We start from the raw sequence: 19583 nt of genomic DNA, 5'->3' as shown, positions 1-19583 counted from the left end.
TGTCGCTTTCTATTCTCGTATGTATTATGTGTTCCAAATATGAGCCAAATCGGACCACAAATACGATTTTTTTGAATATCTCGATCCTTGTGCCTCCTAGCGGCGATTTTTTTTCATAGGTCGCTTTCTATTCTTGTACGTGTTATGCGATCCAAATATGAGCCAAATCGGACTACAAATACGATTTTTGTGAATATCTCGATCCTTGCACCACCTAGCAGCGATTTTTTCTCATATGTCGCTTTCTATTCTCGTATGTATTATGTGTTCCAAATATGAGCCAAATCGGACCACAAATACGATTTTTTTGAATATCTCGATCCTTGTGCCTCCTAGCGGCGATTTTTTTTCATAGGCCGCTTTCTATTCTTGTACGTGTTATGCGATTCAAATATGAGCCAAATCGGACTACAAATACGATTTTTGTGAATATCTCGAACCTTGTGCCTCCTAGCGGCGATTTTTTGTCATACGTCGCTTTCTATTCTCGTATGTATTATGTGTTCCAAATATGAGCCAAATCGGACCACAAATACGATTTTTTTGAATATCTCGATCCTTGTGCCTCCTAGCGGCGATTTTTTTTCATAGGTCGCTTTCTATTCTTGTACGTGTTATGCGATCCAAATCGGACTACAAATACGATTTTTGTGAATATCTCGATCCTTGCACCACCTAGCAGCGATTTTTTCTCATAGGTCGCTTTCTATTCTTGTATGTATTATGTGTTCCAAATATGAGATAAATCGGACTACAAATACGATTTTTGCGAAGACCTCGATCCTTGTGCCACTTAGCGGCGATTTTTTTCATAGGTCGCTTTTTATTCTTGTATGTATTACGTGTTCCAAATATGAGCCAAATCGGACTACAAATACGATTTTTGTGAATATCTCGATCCTTGTGCCACCTAGCGGCGATTTTTTTTCATTCATTCTATTCTTGTATGTATTATGCGACCCAAATATGAGCCAAATCGGACTACAAATAAGATTTTTGTGAATATCTCGATACTTGCACCACCTAGCGGCGATTTTTTTTCATAGGTCGCTTTCTATTCTTGTACGTGTTATGCGATCCAAATATGAGCCAAATCGGACAACAAATACGATTTTTGTGAATATCTCGATCCTTGCACCACCTAGCAGCGATTTTTTCTCATAGGTCGCTTTCTATTCTCGTATGTATTATGTGTTCCAAATATGAGCCAAATCGGACCACAAATACGATTTTTTTGAATATCTCGATCCTAGCGGCGATTTTTTTTCATAGGTCGCTTTCTATTCTTGTACGTGTTATGCGATCCAAATATGAGCCAAATCGGACTACAAATATGATTTTTGTGAATATCTCGATCCTTGCGCCACCTAGCGGCGATTTTTTTCACAGGTCGCTTTCTATTCTTGCATGTATTATGTGTTCCAAATATGAGCCAAATCGGACCACAAATACGATTTTTGTGGCTTTCTATACTTGCATGTATTATGTGTTCCAAATATGAGCCAAATCGGACTACAAATACGATTTTTGTGAATATCTCGATCCTTGCACCACCTAGCAGCGATTTTTTTTCACAGGTGCTTGCTATTCTTGTGTGTATTATGTGTTTCTAATATAAGCCAAATGGGACTACAAATACGATTTTTGTGAATATCTCGATCCTTACGCCACCTAGCGGCAATTTTTTTCTTATTATTGCATTGTCATCGGGTCCTGAACTATATTCCAAGTTTCAAGATTGTAACCAATCGGGAAGTTATTAAAATTTCAATTACAAAATTCGTGCCAGCCAACCAACCAGCTTGTCAAGTCAAGCTAAATAAAATCGTTTAAAAACAAAAGACCAGCACAGCGATATCACAGCATATGTTGACAAGTGCTGATTTTGAAAATGCGAAAATTATAGATTAAGAAAAGCGAGAAAAAACAAGAGACATATTGGAAAGCCTAAGGATAACTTAAATTTTTTTTTTAACTATTTTCTTTTGAAATTTTTAGTCTTTATATAATTGCCTATTATTTCTCATTCTATTTAGTTCTTTTAGTGACTCATTATTACAAGGACTCTTTCCTAACAATTTGTTACAATCTAAGTATTCAATACACAATCCTTCCAAAGACTTTACTCGACTCTGTGCCACGTATGCTTGTCCCTCTCCGAACTACAAAATATTTTGGTGTCACTTCTATCGGACTGAATGTAATATTTTTTCCAATTATGAGCCAAACCTGACATCATAGGTTGCTTTCTATTCATGTATGTATTACGTGTACCAAATATGGACCAAATCGGACCACAAATAGGAGTTTTTGAATATCTCGAACCTTGTGCCTCCTAGCGGCAATTTTTTTTCATAGGTCGCTTTCTATTCTTGCACGTGTTATGCGATCCAAATATGAGCCAAATCGGACTACAAATCGATTTTTGTGAATATCTCGAACCTTGTGCCTCCTAGCGGCGATTTTTTGTCATATGTCGCTTTCTATTCTCGTATGTATTATGTGTTCCAAATGTGAGCCAAATCGGACCACAAATACGATTTTTTTGAATATCTCGATCCTTGTGCCTCCTAGCGGCGATTTTTTTTCATAGGTCGCTTTATATTCTTTTATGTATTACGTGTTCCAAACATGATTCAAATCGTACCACGAATACGATTTTTGTGAATATCTCGATCCTTGCGCCACCTAGCGGCAATTTTTTTCACAGGTGCTTGCTATTCTTGTATGTATTATGTGTTTCAAATATAAGCCAAATGGGACTACAAATACGATTTTTGTGAATATCTCGATCTTTGCGCCACCTAGCGGCGATTTTTTTCTTATTATTGCATTGTCATCGGGTCCTGAACTATATTCCAAGTTTCAAGCTTGTAACCAATCGGGAAGTTATTCAAATTTCAATTACAAAATTCGTGCCAGCCAACCAACCAGCTTGTCAAGTTAAGCTAAATAAAATCGGCGGCGATTTTTTTCATAGGTCGCTTTCTATTCTTGTATGTATTACGTGTTCCAAATATGATTCAAATCGTACCACAAATACAATTTTTGTGAATATCTCGATCCTTGCGCCACCTAGCGGCAATTTTTTTTCACAGGTGCTTTCTATACTTGCATGTATTATATGTTCCAAACATGAGCCAAATCGGACCACAAATACGATTTTTGCGAATATCTCAATTCTTGCGCCACTTAGCGGCGATTTTTTCATAGGTCGCTTTCTATTCTTGTATGTATTACGTGTTCCAAATATGAGCCAAATTGGACTACAAATACGATTTTTGTGAATATCTCGATACTTGCACCACCTAGCAGCGATTTTTTCTCATACGTCGCTTTCTATTCTCGTATGTATTATGTGTTCCAAATATAAGCCAAATGGGACTACATATACGATTTTTGTGAATATCTCGATCCTTGCGCCACCTAGCGGCGATTTTTTTCTTATTATTGCATTGTCATCGGGTCCTGAACTATATTCCAAGTTTCAAGCTTGTAACCAATCGGGAAGTTATTCAAATTTCAATTACAAAATTCATGCCAGTCAAGTCAAGCTAAATAAAATCGTTTAAAAACAAAAGACCAGCACAGCGATATCACAGCATATGTTGACAAGTGCTGATTTTGAAAATGCGAAAATTATAGATTAAGAAAAGCGAGAAACAACAAGATACAAATTGGAAGGCCTAAGGATAACTTAAAATTTTTTTTTTAACTATTTTATTTTGAAGTTTTTAGTCTATATATTATATATAATATTTTTTCCAATTATGAGCCAAGCCTGACATCATAGGTTGCTTTCTATTCATATATGTATTACGTGTTCCAAATATGAGCCAAATCGGACCACAAATAAGATTTTTGTGAATATCTCGATCCTTGCACCACCTAGCAGCGATTTTTTCTAATAGGTCGCTTTCTAGTCTTGTATGTATTATGTGTTCCAAATATGAGCCAAATCGGACCACAAATACGATTTTTGCGAATATCTCGATCCTTGCGCCACTTAGCGGCGATTTTTTTCATAGGTCGCTTTCTATTCTTGTACGTGTTATGCGATCCAAATATGAGCCAAATCGCACTACAAATACGATTTTTGTGAATATCTCGATCCTTGCACCACCTAGCAGCGATTTTTTCTCATAGGTCGCTTTCTATTCTTGTATGTATTATGTGTTCAAAATATGAGCCAAATCGGACCACAAATACGATTTTTGCGAATATCTCGATCCTTGCGCCACTTAGCGGCGATTTTTTTCATAGGTCGCTTTCTATTCTTGTATGTATTACGTGTTCCAAATATGAGCCAAATCGGACTACAAATACGATTTTTGTGAATATCTCGATCCTTGTGCCACCTAGCGGCGATTTTTTTTCATTCATTCTATTCTTGTATGTATTATGCGACCCAAATATGAGCCAAATCGGACTACAAATACGATTTTTGTGAATATCTCGATACTTGCACCACCTAGCAGCGATTTTTTCTCATAGGTCGCTTTCTATTCTCGTATGTATTATGTGTTCCAAATATGAGCCAATCGGACCACAAATACGATTTTTTTGAATATCTCGATCCTAGCGGCGATTTTTTTCATAGGTCGCTTTCTATTCTTGCATGTATTATGTGTTCCAAATATGAGCCAAATCGGAACACAAATACGATTTTTTGAATATCTCGATCCTTGCGCCACCTAGCGGCGATTTTTATCATAGGTCGCTTTCTATTCTTGTATGTATTATGTGTTCCAAATATGATTCAAATCGTACCACAAATACGCTTTTTGTGAATATCTCGATCCTTGCGCCACCTAGCGGCAATTTTTTTTCACAGGTGCTTGCTATTCTTGTGTGTATTATGTGTTTCTAATATAAGCCAAATGGGACTACAAATACGATTTTTGTGAATATCTCGATCCTTACGCCACCTAGCGGCAATTTTTTTCTTATTATTGCATTGTCATCGGGTCCTGAACTATATTCCAAGTTTCAAGATTGTAACCAATCGGGAAGTTATTCAAATTTCAATTACAAAATTCGTGCCAGCCAACCAACCAGCTTGTCAAGTCAAGCTAAATAAAATCGTTTAAAAACAAAAGACCAGCACAGCGATATTACAGCATATGTTGACAAGTGCTGATTTTGAAAATGCGAAAATTATAGATTAAGAAATGCGAGAAAAAACAAGAGACATATTGGAAAGCCTAAGGATAACTTAAATTTTTTTTTTTAACTATTTTATTTTGAAGTTTTTAGTCTTTATATAATTGCCTATTATTTCTCATTCTATTTAGTTCTTTTAGTGACTCATTATTACAAGGACTCTTTCCTAACAATTTGTTACAATCTAAGTATTCAATACACAATCCTTCCAAAGACTTTACTCGACTCTGTGCCACGTATGCTTGTCCCTCTCCGAACTACAAAATATTTTGGTGTCACTTCTACCGGACTGAATGTAATATTTTTTCCAATTATGAGCCAAACCTGACATCATAGGTTGCTTTCTATTCATGTATGTATTACGTGTACCAAATATGGACCAAATCGGACCACAAATAGGAGTTTTTGAATATCTCGAACCTTGTGCCTCCTAGCGGCGATTTTTTTTCATAGGTCGCTTTCTATTCTTGCACGTGTTATGCGATCCAAATATGAGCCAAATCGGACTACAAATACGATTTTTGTGAATATCTCGAACCTTGTGCCTCCTAGCGGCGATTTTTTCTCATATGTCGCTTTCTATTCTCGTATGTATTATGTGTTCCAAATATGAGCCAAATCGGACCACAAATACGATTTTTTTGAATATCTCGATCCTTGTGCCTCCTAGCGCCGATTTTTTTTCATAGGTCGCTTTCTATTCTTGTACGTGTTATGCGATCCAAATATGAGCCAAATCGGACTACAAATACGATTTTTGTGAATATCTCGATCCTTGCACCACCTAGCAGCGATTTTTTCTCATATGTCGCTTTCTATTCTCGTATGTATTATGTGTTCCAAATATGAGCCAAATCGGACCACAAATACGATTTTTTTGAATATCTCGATCCTTGTGCCTCCTAGCGGCGATTTTTTTTCATAGGTCGCTTTCTATTCTTGTACGTGTTATGCGATCCAAATATGAGCCAAATCGGACTACAAATACGATTTTTGTGAATATCTCGAACCTTGTGCCTCCTAGCGGCGATTTTTTGTCATACGTCGCTTTCTATTCTCGTATGTATTATGTGTTCCAAATATGAGCCAAATCGGACCACAAATACGATTTTTTTGAATATCTCGATCCTTGTGCCTCCTAGCGGCGATTTTTTTTCATAGGTCGCTTTCTATTCTTGCACGTGTTATGCGATCCAAATATGAGCCAAATCGGACTACAAATACGATTTTTGTGAATATCTCGAACCTTGTGCCTCCTAGCGGCGATTTTTTCTCATATGTCGCTTTCTATTCTCGTATGTATTATGTGTTCCAAATGTGAGCCAAATCGGACCACAAATACGATTTTTTTGAATATCTCGATCCTTGTGCCTCCTAGCGGCGATTTTTTTTCATAGGTCGCTTTATATTCTTTTATGTATTCCGTGTTCCAAACATGATTCAAATCGTACCACGAATACGATTTTTGTGAATATCTCGATCCTTGCGCCACCTAGCGGCAATTTTTTTCACAGGTGCTTGCTATTCTTGTATGTATTATGTGTTTCAAATATAAGCCAAATGGGACTACAAATACGATTTTTGTGAATATCTCGATCTTTGCGCCACCTAGCGGCGATTTTTTTCTTATTATTGCATTGTCATCGGGTCCTGAACTATATTCCAAGTTTCAAGCTTGTAACCAATCGGGAAGTTATTCAAATTTCAATTACAAAATTCGTGCCAGCCAACCAACCAGCTTGTCAAGTTAAGCTAAATAAAATTGTGAATATCTCGATCCTTGCGCCACCTAGCGGCAATTTTTTTTCACAGGTGCTTTCTATACTTGCATGTATTATATGTTCCAAACATGAGCCAAATCGGACCACAAATACGATTTTTGCGAATATCTCAATTCTTGCGCCACTTAGCGGCGATTTTTTCATAGGTCGCTTTCTATTCTTGTATGTATTACGTGTTCCAAATATGAGCCAAATTGGACTACAAATACGATTTTTGTGAATATCTCGATACTTGCACCACCTAGCAGCGATTTTTTCTCATACGTCGCTTTCTATTCTCGTATGTATTATGTGTTCCAAATATAAGCCAAATGGGACTACATATACGATTTTTGTGAATATCTCGATCCTTGCGCCACCTAGCGGCGATTTTTTTCTTATTATTGCATTGTCATCGGGTCCTGAACTATATTCCAAGTTTCAAGCTTGTAACCAATCGGGAAGTTATTCAAATTTCAATTACAAAATTCATGCCAGTCAAGTCAAGCTAAATAAAATCGTTTAAAAACAAAAGACCAGCACAGCGATATCACAGCATATGTTGACAAGTGCTGATTTTGAAAATGCGAAAATTATAGATTAAGAAAAGCGAGAAACAACAAGATACAAATTGGAAGGCCTAAGGATAACTTAAAATTTTTTTTTTAACTATTTTATTTTGAAGTTTTTAGTCTATATATTATATATAATATTTTTTCCAATTATGAGCCAAACCTGACATCATAGGTTGCTTTCTATTCATATATGTATTACGTGTTCCAAATATGAGCCAAATCGGACCACAAATAGGATTTTTGTGAATATCTCGATCCTTGCACCACCTAGCAGCGATTTTTTCTAATAGGTCGCTTTCTACTCTTGTATGTATTATTTGTTCCAAATATGAGCCAAATCGGACCACAAATACGATTTTTGCGAATATCTCGATCCTTGCGCCACTTAGCGGCGATTTTTTTCATAGGTCGCTTTCTATTCTTGTACGTGTTATGCGATCCAAATATGAGCCAAATCGCACTACAAATACGATTTTTGTGAATATCTCGATCCTTGCACCACCTAGCAGCGATTTTTTCTCATAGGTCGCTTTCTATTCTTGTATGTATTATGTGTTCCAAATATGAGCCAAATCGGACAACAAATACGATTTTTGCGAATATCTCGATCCTTGCGCCACTTAGCGGCGATTTTTTTCATAGGTCGCTTTCTATTCTTGTATGTATTACGTGTTCCAAATATGAGCCAAATCGGACTACAAATACGATTTTTGTGAATATCTCGATCCTTGTGCCACCTAGCGGCGATTTTTTTTCATTCATTCTATTCTTGTATGTATTATGCGACCCAAATATGAGCCAAATCGGACTACAAATACGATTTTTGTGAATATCTCGATACTTGCACCACCTAGCAGCGATTTTTTCTCATAGGTCGCTTTCTATTCTCGTATGTATTATGTGTTCCAAATATGAGCCAATCGGACCACAAATACGATTTTTTTGAATATCTCGATCCTAGCGGCGATTTTTTTCATAGGTCGCTTTCTATTCTTGCATGTATTATGTGTTCCAAATATGAGCCAAATCGGAACACAAATACGATTTTTTGAATATCTCGATCCTTGCGCCACCTAGCGGCGATTTTTATCATAGGTCGCTTTCTATTCTTGTATGTATTATGTGTTCCAAATATGATTCAAATCGTACCACAAATACGCTTTTTGTGAATATCTCGATCCTTGCGCCACCTAGCGGCAATTTTTTTTCACAGGTGCTTGCTATTCTTGTGTGTATTATGTGTTTCTAATATAAGCCAAATGGGACTACAAATACGATTTTTGTGAATATCTCGATCCTTACGCCACCTAGCGGCAATTTTTTTCTTATTATTGCATTGTCATCGGGTCCTGAACTATATTCCAAGTTTCAAGATTGTAACCAATCGGGAAGTTATTCAAATTTCAATTACAAAATTCGTGCCAGCCAACCAACCAGCTTGTCAAGTCAAGCTAAATAAAATCGTTTAAAAACAAAAGACCAGCACAGCGATATCACAGCATATGTTGACAAGTGCTGATTTTGAAAATGCGAAAATTATAGATTAAGAAAAGCGAGAAAAAACAAGAGACATATTGGAAAGCCTAAGGATAACTTAAATTTTTTTTTTTAACTATTTTATTTTGAAGTTTTTAGTCTTTATATAATTGCCTATTATTTCTCATTCTATTTAGTTCTTTTAGTGACTCATTATTACAAGGACTCTTTCCTAACAATTTGTTACAATCTAAGTATTCAATACACAATCCTTCCAAAGACTTTACTCGACTCTGTGCCACGTATGCTTGTCCCTCTCCGAACTACAAAATATTTTGGTGTCACTTCTACCGGACTGAATGTAATATTTTTTCCAATTATGAGCCAAACCTGACATCATAGGTTGCTTTCTATTCATGTATGTATTACGTGTACCAAATATGGACCAAATCGGACCACAAATAGGAGTTTTTGAATATCTCGAACCTTGTGCCTCCTAGCGGCGATTTTTTTTCATAGGTCGCTTTCTATTCTTGCACGTGTTATGCGATCCAAATATGAGCCAAATCGGACTACAAATACGATTTTTGTGAATATCTCGAACCTTGTGCCTCCTAGCGGCGATTTTTTCTCATATGTCGCTTTCTATTCTCGTATGTATTATGTGTTCCAAATATGAGCCAAATCGGACCACAAATACGATTTTTTTGAATATCTCGATCCTTGTGCCTCCTAGCGCCGATTTTTTTTCATAGGTCGCTTTCTATTCTTGTACGTGTTATGCGATCCAAATATGAGCCAAATCGGACTACAAATACGATTTTTGTGAATATCTCGATCCTTGCACCACCTAGCAGCGATTTTTTCTCATATGTCGCTTTCTATTCTCGTATGTATTATGTGTTCCAAATATGAGCCAAATCGGACCACAAATACGATTTTTTTGAATATCTCGATCCTTGTGCCTCCTAGCGGCGATTTTTTTTCATAGGTCGCTTTCTATTCTTGTACGTGTTATGCGATCCAAATATGAGCCAAATCGGACTACAAATACGATTTTTGTGAATATCTCGAACCTTGTGCCTCCTAGCGGCGATTTTTTGTCATACGTCGCTTTCTATTCTCGTATGTATTATGTGTTCCAAATATGAGCCAAATCGGACCACAAATACGATTTTTTTGAATATCTCGATCCTTGTGCCTCCTAGCGGCGATTTTTTTTCATAGGTCGCTTTCTATTCTTGTACGTGTTATGCGATCCAAATATGAGCCAAATCGGACTACAAATACGATTTTTGTGAATATCTCGATCCTTGCACCACCTAGCAGCGATTTTTTCTCATAGGTCGCTTTCTATTCTTGTATGTATTATGTGTTCCAAATATGAGATAAATCGGACTACAAATACGATTTTTGCGAAGACCTCGATCCTTGTGCCACTTAGCGGCGATTTTTTTCATAGGTCGCTTTTTATTCTTGTATGTATTACGTGTTCCAAATATGAGCCAAATCGGACTACAAATACGATTTTTGTGAATATCTCGATCCTTGTGCCACCTAGCGGCGATTTTTTTTTCATTCATTCTATTCTTGTATGTATTATGCGACCCAAATATGAGCCAAATCGGACTACAAATACGATTTTTGTGAATATCTCGATACTTGCACCACCTAGCGGCGATTTTTTTTCATAGGTCGCTTTCTATTCTTGTACGTGTTATGCGATCCAAATATGAGCCAAATCGGACAACAAATACGATTTTTGTGAATATCTCGATCCTTGCACCACCTAGCAGCGATTTTTTCTCATAGGTCGCTTTCTATTCTCGTATGTATTATGTGTTCCAAATATGAGCCAAATCGGACCACAAATACGATTTTTTTGAATATCTCGATCCTAGCGGCGATTTTTTTTCATAGGTCGCTTTCTATTCTTGTACGTGTTATGCGATCCAAATATGAGCCAAATCGGACTACAAATATGATTTTTGTGAATATCTCGATCCTTGCGCCACCTAGCGGCGATTTTTTTCACAGGTCGCTTTCTATTCTCGTATGTATTATGTGTTCCAAATATGAGCCAAATCGGACCACAAATACGATTTTTTTGAATATCTCGATCCTAGCGGCGATTTTTTTTCATAGGTCGCTTTCTATTCTTGTACGTGTTATGCGATCCAAATATGAGCCAAATCGGACTACAAATATGATTTTTGTGAATATCTCGATCCTTGCGCCACCTAGCGGCGATTTTTTTCACAGGTCGCTTTCTATTCTTGCATGTATTATGTGTTCCAAATATGAGCCAAATCGGACCACAAATACGATTTTTGTGGCTTTCTATACTTGCATGTATTATGTGTTCCAAATATGAGCCAAATCGGACTACAAATACGATTTTTGTGAATATCTCGATCCTTGCACCACCTAGCAGCGATTCTTTCTCATAGGTCGCTTTCTATTCTCGTATGTATTATGTGTTCCAAATATGAGCCAAATCGGACCACAAATACGATTTTTTTGAATATCTCGATCCTAGCGGCGATTTTTTTTCATAGGTCGCTTTCTATTCTTGTACGTGTTATGCGATCCAAATATGAGCCAAATCGGACTACAAATACGATTTTTGTGAATATCTCGATCCTTGCACCACCTAGCAGCGATTTTTTCTCATAGGTCGCTTTCTATTCTCGTATGTATTATGTGTTCCAAATATGAGCCAAATCGGACCACAAATACGATTTTTTTGAATATCTCGATCCTAGCGGCGATTTTTTTTCATAGGTCGCTTTCTATTCTTGTACGTGTTATGCGATCCAAATATGAGCCAAATCGGACTACAAATATGATTTTTGTGAATATCTCGATCCTTGCACCACCTAGCGGCGATTTTTTTTCATAGGTCGCTTTCTATTCTTGTACGTGTTATGCGATCCAAATATGAGCCAAATCGGACTACAAATATGATTTTTGTGAATATCTCGATCCTTGCGCCACCTAGCGGCGATTTTTTTCATAGGTCGCTTTCTATTCTTGTATGTATTACGTGTTCCAAATATGAGCCAAATCGGACTACAAATACGATTTTTGTGAATATCTCGATCCTTGTGCCACCTAGCGGCGATTTTTTTTCATTCATTCTATTCTTGTATGTATTATGCGACCCAAATATGAGCCAAATCGGACTACAAATAAGATTTTTGTGAATATCTCGATACTTGCACCACCTAGCGGCGATTTTTTTTCATAGGTCGCTTTCTATTCTTGTACGTGTTATGCGATCCAAATATGAGCCAAATCGGACTACAAATACGATTTTTGTGAATATCTCGATCCTTGCGCCACTTAGCGGCGATTATTTTCATAGGTCGCTTTCTATTCTTGTATGTATTACGTGTTCCAAATATGAGCCAAATCGGACTACAAATACGATTTTTGTGAATATCTCGATCCTTGTGCCACCTAGCGGCGATTTTTCTTCAATCATTCTATTCTTGTATGTATTATGCGACCCAAATATGAGCCAAATCGGACTACAAATACGATTTTCGTGAATATCTCAATACTTGCACCACCTAGCAGCGATTTTTTTTTTATTATTGCATTGTCATCGGGTCCTGAACTATATTCCAAGTTTCAAGCTTGTAACCAGTCGGGAAGTTATTCAAATTTCAATTACAAAATTCGTGCCAGCCAACCAACCAGCTTGTCAAGTCAAGCTAAATAAAATCGTTTAAAAACAAAAGACCAGCACAGCGATATCACAGCATATGTTGACAAGTGCTGATTTTGAAAATGCGAAAATTATAGATTAAGAAAAGCGAGAAAAAACAAGAGACATATTGGAAAGCCTAAGGATAACTTAAATTTTTATACCTTTCATGAAAATGAAATGGTATATTAATTTCGTCACGAAACCGAAAATTGTAAGTCCTTAAAGGAAAATAGATAGACCCACCATTAAGTATACCGAAATAATCAGGTTGAAGAGCTGAGTTGTTTTAGCCATGTCCGTCTGTCCGTCTGTCCGTCTGTCTGTTTGTATGCAAACTAGTCCCTCAATTTTTGAGATATCTTGATAAAATTTGGTGAGCAGGTGTATTTGGGTGTCCGATTAGACATTTGTCGGAACCGACCGGATCGGACCACTATAGCATATATCCTCCATACAACCGATTTTTCAGAAAAAGAGGATTTTTGTAATATCTTACCCAATTTAACAGATTGAAGCTTCCAACTTCACCATATACTTTCGTATATTGAACATATTGTTGCCTGAAAAAATTTATGAGATCGGTCGTATATATAGTATATATCCCCCACAACCGATTGTTCAGATAAGGAACTTTTCGTAATTACTGCCCTATTTTAAGAGCTACAGGCTTCAAATTTCAGCGAATGCTTACTTATATAGCATATATTGTTGTCTGAAAAAATCATAAAGATCGGTGGTATATATAGTATATATATGGTGGTATATATAGTATATATATATAGTATATATATATATATTTTCGCAAATTTTAGCCCCATTTTAACAGCTAGAAGCTTCAAATTTCACCGAATATTTACTTATATAGCATATATTGTTGTCTGAAAAAATCATAGAGATCGGTTGTGTATATAGTATATATCTCATACAACCGATTTTTCAGATAAGAAACTTTTCGCAATTAAAAAAAAAAAAAAAAACTTTTCACAATTTCTACCCCATTTTAACAGCTATAAGCTTCAAATTTCACTGATTGCTTACGTATATAGCATATATTGTTGTCTGAAAAAATCATAGAGATCGGTTCTATATATAGTATATATCTCATACAACCGATTGTTCAGATAAGAAACTTTTCGCAATTTCTACCCCATTTTAACAGCTAGAAGCTTCAAATTTCACCAACTGCTTACGTGTATAGCATATATTGATGTCTGAAAAAATCATTGAGATCGGTGATATACATAGTATATATCTCATACAACCGATTGTTCAGATAAGAAACTTTGCGCAATTTCTGCCCCGTTTTAACAGTTAGAAGCTTCAAATTTCACAAAATGCTTTCGTTTTTGCATATATTGTTGTCTGAAAAAATCATAGAGATCGGTGGTATATATATTATATACTTCATATAAACTGTCATATTGACCCCTTTTTTACGGCTAGAAGCTTCAAGATTCATCAAATTTCATCAAATAATTACGTTTACGTCATATATTTTTGAAATACGTGATTCGTAGCCATAGTTTTTACATGCAGACCACAAAAAACGTGAAGCTTTGCATCCTCACACAGATTACCTACCTATTTTTATACCTTTCATGAAAATGAAATGGTATATTAATTTCGTCACGAAACCGAAAATTGTAAGTCCTTAAAGGAAAATAGATAGACCCACCATTAAGTATACCGAAATAATCAGGTTGAAGAGCTGAGTTGTTTTAGCCATGTCCGTCTGTCCGTCTGTCCGTCTGTCCGTCTGTCTGTTTGTATGCAAACTAGTCCCTCAATTTTTGAGATATCTTGATAAAATTTGGTGAGCAGGTGTATTTGGGTGTCCGATTAGACATTTGTCGGAACCGACCGGATCGGACCACTATAGCATATATCCTCCATACAACCGATTTTTCAGAAAAAGAGGATTTTTGTAATATCTTACCCAATTTAACAGATTGAAGCTTCAAACTTCACCATATACTTTCGTATATTGAACATATTGTTGCCTGAAAAAATTTATGAGATCGGTCGTATATATAGTATATATCCCCCACAACCGATTGTTCAGATAAGGAACTTTTCGTAATTACTGCCCTATTTTAAGAGCTAGAGGCTTCAAATTTCAGCGAATGCTTACTTATATAGCATATATTGTTGTCTGAAAAAATCATAAAGATCGGTGGTATATATAGTATATATATGGTGGTATATATAGTATATATATATAGTATATATATATATATTTTCGCAAATTTTAGCCCCATTTTAACAGCTAGAAGCTTCAAATTTCACCGAATATTTACTTATATAGCATATATTGTTGTCTGAAAAAATCATAGAGATCGGTTGTATATATAGTATATATCTCATACAACCGATTTTTCAGATAAGAAACTTTTCGCAATTAAAAAAAAAAAAAAAAACTTTTCACAATTTCTACCCCATTTTAACAGCTATAAGCTTCAAATTTCACTGATTGCTTACGTATATAGTATATATTGTTGTCTGAAAAAATCATAGAGATCGGTTCTATATATAGTATATTTCTCATACAACCGATTGTTCAGATAAGAAACTTTTCGCAATTTCTACCCCATTTTAACAGCTAGAAGCTTCAAATTTCACCAATTGGTTACGTGTATAGCATATATTGATGTCTGAAAAAATCATTGAGATCGGTGATATACATAGTATATATCTCATACAACCGATTGTTCAGATAAGAAACTTTGCGCAATTTCTGCCCAGTTTTAACAGTTAGAAGCTTCAAATTTCACAAAATGCTTTCGTATATAGCATATATTGTTGTCTGAAAAAATCATAGAGATCGGTGGTATATATATTATATACTTCATATAAACTGTCATATTGACCCCTTTTTTACGGCTAGAAGCTTCAAGATTCATCAAATTTCATCAAATAATTACGTTTACGTCATATATTTTTGAAATACGTGATTCGTAGCCATAGTTTTTACATGCAGACCACAAAAAACGTGAAGCTTTGCATCCTCACACAGATTACCTACCTATTTTTATACCTTTCATGAAAATGAAATGGTATATTAATTTCGTCACGAAACCGAAAATTGTAAGTCCTTAAAGGAAAATAGATAGACCCACCATTAAGTATACCGAAATAATCAGGTTGAAGAGCTGAGTTGTTTTAGCCATGTCCGTCTGTCCGTCTGTCTGTTTGTATGCAAACTAGTCCCTCAATTTTTGAGATATCTTGATAAAATTTGGTGAGCAGGTGTATTTGGGTGTCCGATTAGACATTTGTCGGAACCGACCGGATCGGACCACTATAGCATATATCCTCCATACAACCGATTTTTCAGAAAAAGAGGATTTTTGTAATATCTTACCCAATTTAACAGATTGAAGCTTCAAACTTCACCATATACTTTCGTATATTGAACATATTGTTGCCTGAAAAAATTTATGAGATCGGTCGTATATATAGTATATATCCCCCACAACCGATTGTTCAGATAAGGAACTTTTCGTAATTACTGCCCTATTTTAAGAGGTAGAGGCTTCAAATTTCAGCGAATGCTTACTTATATAGCATATATTGTTGTCTGAAAAAATCATAAAGATCGGTGGTATATATAGTATATATATGGTGGTATATATAGTATATATATATAGTATATATATATATATTTTCGCAAATTTTAGCCCCATTTTAACAGCTAGAAGCTTCAAATTTCACCGAATATTTACTTATATAGCATATATTGTTGTCTGAAAAAATCATAGAGATCGGTTGTATATATAGTATATATCTCATACAACCGATTTTTCAGATAAGAAACTTTTCGCAATTAAAAAAAAAAAAAAAAAACTTTTCACAATTTCTACCCCATTTTAACAGCTATAAGCTTCAAATTTCACTGATTGCTTACGTATATAGCATATATTGTTGTCTGAAAAAATCATAGAGATCGGTTCTATATATAGTATATATCTCATACAACCGATTGTTCAGATAAGAAACTTTTCGCAATTTCTACCCCATTTTAACAGCTAGAAGCTTCAAATTTCACCAACTGCTTACGTGTATAGCATATATTGATGTCTGAAAAAATCATTGAGATCGGTGATATACATAGTATATATCTCATACAACCGATTGTTCAGATAAGAAACTTTGCGCAATTTCTGCCCCGTTTTAACAGTTAGAAGCTTCAAATTTCACAAAATGCTTTCGTATATAGCATATATTGTTGTCTGAAAAAATCATAGAGATCGGTGGTATATATATTATATACTTCATATAAACTGTCATATTGACCCCTTTTTTACGGCTAGAAGCTTCAAGATTCATCAAATTTCATCAAATAATTACGTTTACGTCATATATTTTTGAAATACGTGATTCGTAGCCATAGTTTTTACATGCAGACCACAAAAAACGTGAAGCTTTGCATCCTCACACAGATTACCTACCTATTTTTATACCTTTCATGAAAATGAAATGGTATATTAATTTCGTCACGAAACCGAAAATTGTAAGTCCTTAAAGGAAAATAGATAGGCCCACCATTAAGTATACCGAAATAATCAGGTTGAAGAGCTGAGTTGTTTTAGCCATGTCCGTCTGTCCGTCTGTCCGTCTCTCCGTCTGTCTGTTTGTATGCAAACTAGTCCCTCAATTTTTGAGATATCTTGATAAAATTTGGTGAGCAGGTGTATTTGGGTGTCCGATTAGACATTTGTCGGAACCGACCGGATCGGACCACTATAGCATATATCCTCCATACAACCGATTTTTCAGAAAAAGAGGATTTTTGTAATATCTTACCCAATTTAACAGATTGAAGCTTCAAACTTCACCATATACTTTCGTATATTGAACATATTGTTGCCTGAAAAAATTTATGAGATCGGTCGTATATATAGTATATATCCCCCACAACCGATTGTTCAGATAAGGAACTTTTCGTAATTACTGCCCTATTTTAAGAGCTAGAGGCTTCAAATTTCAGCGAATGCTTACTTATATAGCATATATTGTTGTCTGAAAAAATCATAAAGATCGGTGGTATATATAGTATATATATGGTGGTATATATAGTATATATATATAGTATATATATATATATTTTCGCAAATTTTAGCCCCATTTTAACAGCTAGAAGCTTCAAATTTCACCGAATATTTACTTATATAGCATATATTGTTGTCTGAAAAAATCATAGAGATCGGTTGTATATATAGTATATATCTCATACAACCGATTTTTCAGATAAGAAACTTTTCGCAATTAAAAAAAAAAAAAAAAAAAACTTTTCACAATTTCTACCCCATTTTAACAGCTATAAGCTTCAAATTTCACTGATTGCTTACGTATATAGCATATATTGTTGTCTGAAAAAATCATAGAGATCGGTTCTATATATAGTATATATCTCATACAACCGATTGTTCAGATAAGAAACTTTTCGCAATTTCTACCCCATTTTAACAGCTAGAAGCTTCAAATTTCACCAACTGCTTACGTGTATAGCATATATTGATGTCTGAAAAAATCATTGAGATCGGTGATATACATAGTATATATCTCATACAACCGATTGTTCAGATAAGAAACTTTGCGCAATTTCTGCCCCGTTTTAACAGTTAGAAGCTTCAAATTTCAGAAAATGCTTTCGTATATAGCATATATTGTTGTCTGAAAAAATCATAGAGATCGGTGGTATATATATTATATACTTCATATAAACTGTCATATTGACCCCTTTTTTACGGCTAGAAGCTTCAAGATTCATCAAATTTCATCAAATAATTACGTTTACGTCATATATTTTTGAAATACGTGATTCGTAGCCATAGTTTTTACATGCAGACCACAAAAAACGTGAAGCTTTGCATCCTCACACAGATTACCTACCTATTTTTATACCTTTCATGAAAATGAAATGGTATATTAATTTCGTCACGAAACCGAAAATTGTAAGTCCTTAAAGGAAAATAGATAGACCCACCATTAAGTATACCGAAATAATTAGGTTGAAGAGCTGAGTTGTTTTAGCCATGTCCGTCTGTCCGTCTGTCCGTCTGTCCGTCTGTCCGTCTGTCTGTTTGTATGCAAACTAGTCCCTCAATTTTTGAGATATCTTTATAAAATTTGGTGAGCAGGTGTATTTGGGTGTCCGATTAGACATTTGTCGGAACCGACCGGATCGGACCACTATAGCATATATCCTCCATACAACCGATTTTTCAGAAAAAGAGGATTTTTGTAATATCTTACCCAATTTAACAGATTGAAGCTTCAAACTTCACCATATACTTTCGTATATTGAACATATTGTTGCCTGAAAAAATTTATGAGATCGGTCGTATATATAGTATATATCCCCCACAACCGATTGTTCAGATAAGGAACTTTTCGTAATTACTGCCCTATTTTAAGAGCTAGAGGCTTCAAATTTCAGCGAATGCTTACTTATATAGCATATATTGTTGTCTGAAAAAATCATAAAGATCGGTGGTATATATAGTATATATATGGTGGTATATATAGTATATATATATAGTATATATATATATATTTTTGCAAATTTTAGCCCCATTTTAACAGCTAGAAGCTTCAAATTTCACCGAATATTTACTTATATAGCATATATTGTTGTCTGAAAAAATCATAGAGATCGGTTGTATATATAGTATATATCTCATACAACTGATTTTTCAGATAAGAAACTTTTCGCAATTAAAAAAAAAAAAAAAAAAAAACTTTTCACAATTTCTACCCCATTTTAACAGCTATAAGCTTCAAATTTTACTGATTGCTTACGTATATAGCATATATTGTTGTCTGAAAAAATCATAGAGATCGGTTCTATATATAGTATATATCTCATACAACCGATTGTTCAGATAAGAAACT

This window comes from Eurosta solidaginis, unplaced genomic scaffold (assembly GCF_040869045.1).
Source record: "Eurosta solidaginis isolate ZX-2024a unplaced genomic scaffold, ASM4086904v1 ctg00001131.1, whole genome shotgun sequence".
Classification (NCBI taxonomy): Eukaryota; Metazoa; Arthropoda; class Insecta; order Diptera; family Tephritidae; genus Eurosta; species Eurosta solidaginis.
The sequence above is the reverse complement of the archived record's forward strand: the minus strand, read 5'-3'. Positions refer to the sequence as shown.